General features: G+C 38.6%; 1 long non-coding RNA gene across 1 annotated transcript in view; it reads right to left on the bottom strand.

Annotated features, from left to right (window-relative positions):
• Window positions 1–6: 6 nt before the first annotated feature.
• Window positions 7–10,955, bottom strand: part of LOC135102425 (uncharacterized) — a 45,814-nt gene continuing 34,865 nt past the window's right edge. The window contains exons 3-4 of the long non-coding RNA XR_010269649.1: window positions 882–1,034; window positions 7–123 (exon numbers count right to left, since the gene is read on the bottom strand). This is a non-coding gene — a long non-coding RNA (uncharacterized LOC135102425). The remainder of the gene's footprint in view (window positions 124–881; window positions 1,035–10,955) is intronic.

Below are 10,955 nucleotides of genomic sequence, written 5' to 3'. Positions count from 1 at the left end.
CTGATCAAAGATAGTGAAGCTTAAATAAAAAACACTGACAGTCCTGCTGCTGCTGCTGTGTGCTATCCTCCTGTAGCACTCTGGTCAGCTTCTATGCCACCAGCTTCACAGCAGCACCATCCTCTGCCAAAAAATAAATCAATAATAATAAGTAAATGTTGTAAAGATTATCACCACTATGTAACACAATTTCATTTTTGTCTTGTCCTTGGCCCCAAACCATCATTTTCCAGTTATTTCTATCTAAACAAAATAGAAAAAAAAAAAAAAAAGTTTTGATGCTAAAACTTTGCTTTTGTGGTTAGAAAATACTGACATTTCTGCCTTATTTCATTACAGTGTGGGTTACTACTACTGGTTCTCAGGTCAGGTAAAGACCTTTGCAAAATCTCAATTGCTTATCTAATTGTTTTTGAAATGTTGCAAATAAGTTAAAACAATGAAAGAAAGAATATAAAGTGTTGTAAATATTTATACTTTTAATAAGATCAAGAATGAAGTGACCAGATCTAGCAAGAAATTTGTCATATTTAGAAGAATTTGCTTACATTTCAGAAATCTTGTCAAGTCTTCCACAATGTCCTACCAGACACTTTACAAGTTTGTAGAACATTTTACAACACTATTCAATGTAAACATTTCCAGAATTTCCAGAACTTTCTAGAATACAGTAGAAATTTTGTAGAATGATTGAATAGAATCAAGAATTTTGTAGAATGATTGAGAATATTGTAAAGTAGGTTGAAGAATATTGTATAAAGATTGAGAACATTGTGAACACATTGTAGAAAGAATAATACTGTAAACACATTGTAGGAAGAATAATACTGTAGAGTACTGCATGCTTGACAATATAAAAGTAGAGGCTTGCAGTCACTAACCAAACAGTGCTGCTGGTGCTGCTGTGGCTGCCATGTCACAAGAGGTGACATGGCACCAACAGGCTGCAGTCATTCTCCAGGTGCATTCTGCTATACAGGTTTGTGCTCGGAGAAAATTCATCAACACAACACCAAATAACTCTGTCACACCATCTGCAAAAATGGTGAAATTTAGCTATTTTCGTGCTAAAAAATCATTGTAAAAGCCACAAAAACAAAGTTTGACAGGAATAATGGATATTTTGTATTACTTTGCAATGTGTGCGTGTGTAGGTGGGTGTATATACGCGTTGTTGTTGTTGTTGTTGTTGTTGTTTCTATGTATTTCTATGAATGAATTATTTTCTATGAGTATATTAGTTTCTTTTCTTTCTCCCTTTTTTTTTCTATCTTTCTTTCTCCCTTCCATCCTTTATTTTATTCTTTATTTATTTATAAGTAAAGAGAGAGAGAGAGAGAGAGAGAGAGAGAGAGAGAGAGAGAGAGAGAGAGAGAGAGAGAGAGAGAGAGAGAGAGTGTGTGTGTGTGTATAATCTTATCTTAAAAGCTTCCTAATTATTGAGTTGTGTTTGCGTATGTGTGTGTGTGTGTGTGTGTGTGTGTGTGTGTGTAATCTTATCTTAAAAGTTTCCGTTGACTGCACTAACAACCTGGGACTGAGAGCACAAAGAGTACAAGTATTGTTATAGGCCTGCTTCTCAATGTATGCTTAAACTAAGGGGCGTAATAATGAAGTCAATGTATAATTTCACTGCCTAGATATATAAATGACATTACATGGCGTTTCTTTCATACATTCATGTATTAACATTTATTAATTTATTCATACATACATTCACTCATACATAATTTAAACAAATCGATATTTTCCTTAGATTTTTTTCTTTTCACTTATAGATTAATTTTTTCAAGGCAGTCTTTACCCAACATCCTTTACACGTCAATAAAACCAATAAAAAAGTATATTGATAAATACACCCACCCATTCACCTACTCACACACACACACAAGAACAATAAATAAGGTAAAAAAGGTACAAGGAGTATATGAATTAACATATTACTATTAATCAAATATCACATACATCATTTCTTTCCATCAAACATTCTTTGAACGTGTGTGTGTGTGTGTGTGTGTGTGTGTGTGTGTGTGCCCTCAATCAGTGACCTCAAGAGCAAACGTAAAGAAATCAATCTGTCATTTATTATTCTTACCTTCGTTTAAGGGAAGAGGAGGAGGAAGAGGAGGAGGAGGAGGAAGGGGAGGGGGAAGCAATAGGAGAGAATGGAAGGAAAGGTAGAATGGGAGGGAGGGAAAGGGAAGGGAGTGTTAAAGAGAGAGAGAGAGAGAGAGAGAGAGAGAGAGAGAGAGAGAGAGAGAGAGAGAGAGAGAGAGAGAGAGAGAGAGACCGGGGGGGGAGGGACGTAGGTGATATAAAGAAGATGGAGAAAAAGATATATAGCTGAGAGATATGATTTACTCTCTCTCTCTCTCTCTCTCTCTCTCTCTCTCTCTCTCTCTCTCTCTCTCTCTCTCGCGTAAGAATAGTGGAGGAAAGACACGCGAAGGAAATAATGAAGATGACAAAAGAGAAGGAAGGGGAGAGGAAAGAATAGCAATAATAGGAGGAATAATTGGGAGAAGATGAATGGAGGGAATAGTTGAGAAATGAAAATATGTAGGAGAGAGAGAGAGAGAGAGAGAGAGAGAGAGAGAGAGAGAGAGAGAGAGAGAGAGAGAGAGAGAGAGAGAGAGAGAGAGACTACGTAGCAAAAGAAACAAAGAGCAGAGCGAGAGAACACACACACACACACACACACACGCAACACACACACACACACACACACACACACACACACACACAGTAGTCGTAGTAGTTGTAGTGTTGTCTCAGTTGTCATGGCGACGTGGTAGTGACTTCACCTCCACCTCCTCCTCCTCCTCCTCCTTCTCCTCCTCCCTCTCGCAGTCTGTTTCGCTCTTACTGCCACGCTGATCGCATTCACCTACAGTCCACGCGACCACCCCGCCATTAACACACGCACGTGCATACACCTCCCCTACAGTGAGTACCCGTGTGTGTGTGTGGGTGTGTGTGTGGGAGGGAAGCGACTAGATGTGAGGATGTGCGTGCATATACGTGTATTTATGTGTGTGTGTGTGTGTGTGTGTGTGTGTGTGTGTGTGTGTGTGTGTGTGTGCGTGTGCTTCATCAAATGAGTTCAGGAAATAAAAGAAACGAGCAAAAACTTCCACATTCATTAACAAAAATAAAAGTAAGACAAAGAAAATGAAAAAAAAAAGAAGGAACTGGAGAGAAACAGGAAGTATATATTGAGAAAAAGGGGGAAAAAAAAAAGGTGTCGTGTTTTGTTCTCCTAGTTACGATTTCTTATTTTTATCTGTTAGTTTTTGCTCGGAAACTTGGAAACTGATATTACATTTTATTTGAAACGCCAAGTGATGAATTGTGAAAGAGAGGAAGAGAAGGGGAGGGAAAGGAAGGGAAGGAAAGGGAAGAGGAGGACGGAAAGGTAGGGAAAGAAAAGAAAAGAAAGGGAAGATAGGAAATGGAAGCGAAGAAAAGAAGAGAAAAAGGGAAAGAATAGGGAGGAAATATTGAATGAATGAAGGAAGGAAAGAGAGGAATGAAAAGGACACAAAGGAAGGAAGGAAGATAGACTGGGAGGAAGGAAGGAAGGAAGGAAGGAACGCAGGATAGGACGAAAGAAAGGAAAGGGAGGAGTAGGAGTTCGAGGAGGAAGAGGAGGAAGGAAAGGAAAGAAAGAATAGTAAAGAAGGAAAAAGAATGGAGAGAAAAGAATGATAAAATAAAAAAAAAGATGAATAAAAAAAAGCGGAAACAAATTTACGTGAAAAATGTGCATGGAAGATAGGAAATTTAAGGAAAACGAGATGAAGACATAATAAGAAGAACTAGTTATTTTTTTCTTTCTCACAAATTTAAATGTTCATACCTAACGGATTTTTTTTTTTTTTCCGTGCTAACTTTCGTGGATAAATTTCTTCTTTTTCCCTCACATTTTCTTTCACTGAGAGGAAAAGAAACATGTGTATAGAAACAAATATTTTCTCACTTTTTTTTTCATCCTAAAATTTTGTATGTTTTTTTTTCTTCTGACATTTCTGATCTTTTATGATGCATTTATTTATTTTTTTTTTGTATGTTAAGTTTCGTGAGTGACTCTTATTTTCTTTTCTTTTCTTTCTCATTCTTTCGCTTAATATATATAAAAAAGAAAAAAATATTCTTTTCTCTTTGCCTTCGTAAATTTTAAACGTATTCCGAACTCTTTTTTTTTCCTACAATTTATTTTGCAAGTTTCATTTATTTATTTATTATCACTTATTTCAGTCATCTATCTATTTCACTTTATATTATTATTATTATCATTATTATATTTTTGACAGTTAACATTCGTGAGTGAGTTTCTTTTTCTCTCCCCTGGCATGGCTTCCCTTCATTGCCCCACGCCATTAATTTCAGAACAAGATTAACGATGACAGCCTGCACACCCATTACTTCCAATAACGGGGGAGGGAAAATAGTAATGATAACGAGGGAAAGAGAAACACAACAAACAGAAGAAGAGCAGTGAAGTAGAATGATGATAATGGCAAAGACGGATAATGCGACAAATAGAGAAATAATAAAACAAAAATGATAAATATAATGAGAGAAAGGAACAATAGAGAAACAATGAGAGAAAAAATGATGATTATGAGAAGGAAAACGAAACGAAGAGGAAAACAATGAAACGGAAAATAAAAATAATAATGACAAAAGGAAACATGACAAGTAAATCAAGCACAATTGAACCGAAGATGATGATGATGATGATGATGATGAAAATAATGATAATAACAATAATAATAACAATAATAACAATAATAATAAAAATGATAATAATAATAATAATAATAATGATAATAATAATAATAATAATAATAATAATAATAAGAAGAAGAAGAAGAAAAGAAGAGAAAAAACGAACAAAAAACATTGAAAAAGAAAATAGAAAATAATAATAAGAAAAAGCCAAAAGGAAAACGAACCAAAAACAAACACTGAAACAAAAAAGAAAAAAAATCTAAACAAAAAAAAGTGAGCGTACAAACAACAAAGATAAGCCAACAAACAAACGAACAAACAAAACAAGATGGCGTGACAAACAACCATACAATTGTTCTTTAAAAATTTGTGTGTCAACAGAAAAAAAAAATCATTAAGGTTTTCACTGGTCACGAAGGAGGAGGAGAAGAAGGAGGAGGAGGAGGAGGAGGAGGAGGCAATGTCGTTCACTAAAATACGCACAATACAGTACACAATCCCACTTCTAATTCCATCTTTCTTTCTTTCTTATCCTAATTTATTCCTCATTTTTTCATTTTCATTTCCTTACAACTGTTCTCTTTCTCCTCGTCTATTTTCGATTTCTCACTCCTAGTTTCTCTCTTCCTCTCATTTTTCCTTTTTCTTTTCGCCTTATTCCCTTTCTCTACTTTTGCCTCTTTCCTTTTCATTTTTCTGTCATCTATCTGTTCGTCTTTATCTTCTTGTTTACTTTAAAAATCTCATTCCTTGTTTCACCTTACCTCATATTCACCTTTGTTTTCACTTTTATTCCCTTTCTCCACTTGTTCCTCATCGTTCTGTCTCCTCTCAATTCATTTTCCGTCACTCCCTATCTTTCCCTTTCTCCTATTCACCTTCGTTTCCTTTACCCCTCCTCTTTCACTGGTAAGCTCTGGAACTCCCTGCCTCCTGCCTGCTTCTGTATTCCTTAGCGCCTTCAATTGTTTCAAGAGGGAAGTTTCAAGACGCCTCACATTTTTTTTTAGATAATCCTTTTGGCTACACTCGATGGGGACTGGTGTCTTCAGTAGACCTTTTTTTTTCATATTTTTGTTGTCCAAGACTAGAATTTCCCCTTACATAAAAAAATAAAAACATCATTGTTTAACTTAGCTTTCTATCCAAACTTTCTATCCAACCGCGATGAATTTCCCTTCCCCGTCTCGTGGGGTAAAGAAGGGACTGTCGACAGTGGCCTTCAGGAGGTTCAAATAAGACACGAACGTTACATCTGTCTGCAGGGCGTCTGAGGTACTCGGGAGCTACAGGAAGGTTATATCATAGGGTGGAAGGAGCTGTTGAGCGTGGGTGCGTGTGGCGAGGAAGGAAAGGGCGGAAGGAAGAAAGAAAGGAAGGAGGAGGTGCAGGAGTCAGGAAGGTGGAGGTGCAGGAGTCAGGAAGGTTATATCATAGTGGGAGGAACTGAGGAGCGTGAGTGCGTGTGGGGAGAAAGGAAAGGAAGGAAGGAAGGAAGGAAGGAAGGAAGGAAGTGAAGGAAGGGAAGAGGTGGACGAGTCAGGAAAGTTGGTTATATTATAAGGTACAGTGCACTCCACAATGTTATTTTGGACTTGTTTTTATGGACTTTTCTTTCTTTGGGAACTGGCAATTTTTTTTTTTTTTTGTCAGCTTTATTACCCTTGTCCAGATACTTTCTCGTACTTTCTCGTACAAAAACAACAACAGCAATAAAAAGAAGGAATGAGGAATGTAGATGGAGAAATAATGGGTTCATGTGGCGAGGTAGAGAGGAAGGAAGGAAGGAAGGCAAGAAGAGAAGAGAAGGAATACACAAAGGAAATGAATCTTTTGTTCCCTGTCAGGTTATTTGACGATGGAGGAAAAACAGAAGTACGAACAGGATAAATTGTTGTGACAGGAAGATTGGATGAGGGGGAGGAAGAGGAGGAGGAGGAGGAAGGGGACGAGGGAAAGGAGGAGGAGAAAAATGACAATACACAAGGATAAGACAAAGAACAACGAGGAAAAAAAAAAAGAGACGCGATGAAGGGATTAAAGAATTAGAGTAAGGCGAAGAGTACATAGCTAATAATGAAAGAACTCAAGTCTCATTGTCTGCGTTAAGGTCAAGGCAGTAAGGTCAAGAATGAAGGCGTGGGGAGAGTGTGGGGGGAGCGTAGGTGCGTGTGGCGGGGACGTGAAGGTGGTTGCGGTAATGGAGGTAATAGGAAGCCGTGTGTCATGCTCGCGTTGTGCGTGAAACTAGTGAGTCTTGCCGCGACGTGACCCACTGGCTGCCTTCAAGCGTGCTGGTGTAGCGGGGGAAAGGTACAGTACATATTCTTAAAAGGTCTCAGCGTCTTGTCTTTCGCTTCTAACAGGCTCTTGTGGATGTTAATTGGTGTTTTCAAGCGTGTTTTCGTGATCCCAGTGACAGTTTAACGAGAATTCTGCACCATTACTGAGAAAACACCAGTGAGATTCGAACTGCCACGCACACTGAGAGACGCCTCACTTGAAGACACTGGAAGTCCCCATCTTAGTTATTCTTAAATAATTATTTTAATTTATTTTTGTTTTTGTTTTGTTTTGACTTTTTAGGCTGATCAACATCCAAAAGAATAAATTATTGATGATGAAAGTTAATATTAAAAATGATAAGTATATTTTGAAAAAAAAAACACAAATAAATGATAAAAAGTAACCATTTTGTCAAAAATAATAAATAAACTGAAAATAATAATAGCAAAAAGTGGAGAGAGAGATGAGAGAGAGAGAGAGAGAGAGAGAGAAGAGAGAGAGAGAGAGAGAGAGAGAGAGAGAGAGAGAGAGAGAGAGAGAGAGAGAGAGAGAGAGAGAGAGAGAGAGAGAGAGATAAAAAAGGCGCGCACACACAGAAACTGGTTCCAATCGGTTAGCTAAAATCTTTATTTCACCCTGCAGTTAAGTTTCTATTGCTTCTAAAAAGTGCTCATGATTTTTAAAGTGTCTGAGTGTCACTGCCGCGGGGCCGCTCCGTGACAACACACCCAGACGCGCCACCTGATGACTGAACCCGGGCCACTGAGACAAAGAGGGACGTAATGGGCGGCTCATTACTTTAATTAAACTCTTAAACGACAATTCCGCCAACATGGACACGTGTCACGCTTGCTGGGTTGTCACGTGTCCAAGCTTCGTATCAGGCCTGGAGACTTGGGGAAGAAAGGCATAACACTGGTAATGGAGATGTAGAAGCTGTTATAGTGATGTTTATGTATAGTGGGTACTCCAATGGCTAGGCAAAAAGAACATAGTAATTGATATATAGAAGTAGTAAAGGATTGTATAGTATTTCTGATTATATACAAGTCTGCCAATCTTAAGGAGAAGGAACGCAGTGCTGTATATGGAAAAGATGCAAGGGTACTCAAGACAGACCACGAGGCAGTGAAGATAATACTGTTAGATAAAGAATAATACTTAGTACTTCTGTTATTCTTGAGAGCTGGAGAAGGAAGGACACAGCACCAGATACGAAAACGAAGCAGGAGTACCAGAGACAATGAAGGAGTGAAGGATACTTAGAAAAAAAAATAAATAAAACAAAGAAAGAAAGTATTTATACAATTTTCATATACATAATTTCATTCATCTTAAAACTAGAGGAAGAAAAAGGAGCAGGAGAACGCAAGAGAGACCATAAGGAACCGAAAAACATACTTACCAATTCCACAGTCTCTTCATAAGCCATCCAAACGAGACACTCTTATTTGTTCAGGAGCTTACCAACATGGGGAGCATTTTGGCTGGATACCTAACGAAAAGACAGTGGAATTGGACTTACTGCCCTACCACTTCCAAGTTTTCGTACGCTTTCACTCGAAAAAAAAAAAAAAAAAAGCTGCCAGAGTTGAGTGTGGAACTTGACCACGGCTGAAGTACTTTCGTTGATTGGCAAACGAAAAAAAAAGGATGACCGTGGAACTGACGCTTTCTGCACCTTACGAAACCCGCTCATTAAGACAGCAAGCAGGCAGAGGGTTAGGCAGGCAGGAAGAAAACGGGAGCCAGGACCAGACAGGAGTGCATGATCTCCTCCCCTTTATTCCATTCTCTCCCCACCCCACCTCGCCTCACCTCGCCTCGCCTCGCCACCCTCTCCATCATCACCCGGCTCACACACCACGTCTATTTTCTCCTAACGACACCCTGCCTCTTATTATGCACCCCCCTCTCCCTCGTTAAGTATACTCACTCCTCCTCCTATTCTTCTTTTTCTTCTTCCTTCTCTTTCTCTTCTTACTCCTTTTCTTTATAGTTTTTTTCTTTCTCTATTTCTCCTCCTGCTGTTTTCTTGTTCTTCTCCTTGTCCTTGTCCTTCTCTTCTTCTTCCTCGTCGTCTTCCTCTTTTTCTTTTCTTTCTTCCATGTCGTCTTCTCTTCTTTCTTCTTCTGCTGTTATTTTTTTTATTTCTTTCTTCTTTCTTTCTCGTTTTATTGCTCTTTTCTTTAAATATCACTCACTGTTTCTATTATTCCTGTCTTCCTCTTTTTTTCTTTTCTTTCTTCTTATCTTCTTTTTGTCTTCTTCCGCTGTTATTTTATTATTTATTTCTTCTTTCTTTCTTGTTTTATTGCTCTTTTCTTCAAATATCACTCACCGTTTCTACTATTCCTGTCCCCTCTCCTTCTCCCACCCATTCCCCCTCCTCTTCCTCCTCCTCTTCCTCCTCCTCTTCTTCCTCTTCCTCCTCCTCCTCCTTTTTTGCTTTTATCTCTAATTTCATTCGAGTTTCTTCCTTTCTTTCTTCTCTTACTGATTTTTTTAATAATTTCTCTTTATTCCTGGTCTTCTTCTTCTCCTCTTTCTACTTTTCGTCCTCCTATTCCTCCTCCTCTACCTCCTAATGTTCCGTTGCCTTATAAACATAATAACAGTAACTCCAGCACGCGCGCGCGCACACACACACACACACACACACACACACACACACACACACACACACACACACACACACACACACACACATACATACACAAGGTGACTGTCAAGAAAGGCAGGTAGCAACAAAAGCAGTATAATTAGCACCAATTAGACACTGCATTGTAAAGAAGGAAAGTGTGAAAATGACAGCGCTGATGGCCTTGCTCTCTCTCTCTCTCTCTCTCTCTCTCTCTCTCTCTCTCTGATTACGAAAATGATAACAGTTTATTATTATTATTATTATTATTATTATTATTATTATTATTATTATTATTATTATTATTATTATTATTATTGTCATCATTGCCATCATCATCATCAGCTTCCAGCACATTCTTCGAGACTATACAAAAAACAATGTTAAGTACGATGCGTGTGTGTGTGTGTGTGTGTGTGTGTGTGTGTGTGTGTGTGTGTGTGTGTGTGTGTGTGAACATTGATTTTCTGTGGCTGAAATGCTTCACACACACACACAAAACTATTGAGGTCACCATTGCCAATCTCTCTCTCTCTCTCTCTCTCTCTCTCTCTCACTTACTGATTACGAAAATGATGATAAAGTAACCATTAGAAGAAACGATAACGACAACACACACACACACACACACACACACAAACACACACACACACACACACACACACACACACAAATTCTTTTCTATACCACACGCCACTTTAAGCAAATTACAAGAGAGAGAGAGAGAGAGAGAGAGAGAGAGAGAGAGAGAGAGAGAGAGAGAGAGAGAGAGAGAGAGAGAGAGAGAGAGAGAGAGAGAGAGAGAGAGAATAATGGTGGTCAGCCTGATTTCTTTTTCTCTCTCTATTTGTCCCCTCCATCCCTCCCTTTATTGGTGTCCTCCCTCACTCTCTCCCCTCCCCCCTCTCTCACCCTCTCCTCTCCCCCTCTCCCTCTCGCCATTAGGCCTGTCGGTGTCACGAGAGTAATGGACATACACCCCAACACTTAAACACGCAGCAGGTATCCAAGGAGGGGGAGGAGGAGGACTGAGAGGCAGAGGAAGGAGACTTAAGAGAATAAGTAGTGGGAGAATAGTAATAAGAAAGAAGAAGTGGTGATAGAATAAGAAGGATGAGATGATAGAAGAAAAAGAAGATATAATGGAAGTAAGAAGAAAGAACAAGAACGAGAAAAAGAAGAGGAGAAGGTAAGAAGATAAAGGAGATAGTACAGGAAGAAGAAAGAAGAAGAGGAGGAGGAGGAGGTAGAAGAAGAAGAAAGAAGAAGAGATTGTGTAAGAAAGAATAAGAGC

Source organism: Scylla paramamosain, chromosome 7 (assembly GCF_035594125.1).
Source record: "Scylla paramamosain isolate STU-SP2022 chromosome 7, ASM3559412v1, whole genome shotgun sequence".
NCBI classification, from domain to species: Eukaryota; Metazoa; Arthropoda; class Malacostraca; order Decapoda; family Portunidae; genus Scylla; species Scylla paramamosain.
This window is presented reverse-complemented; position numbering and strand designations above follow the sequence as displayed.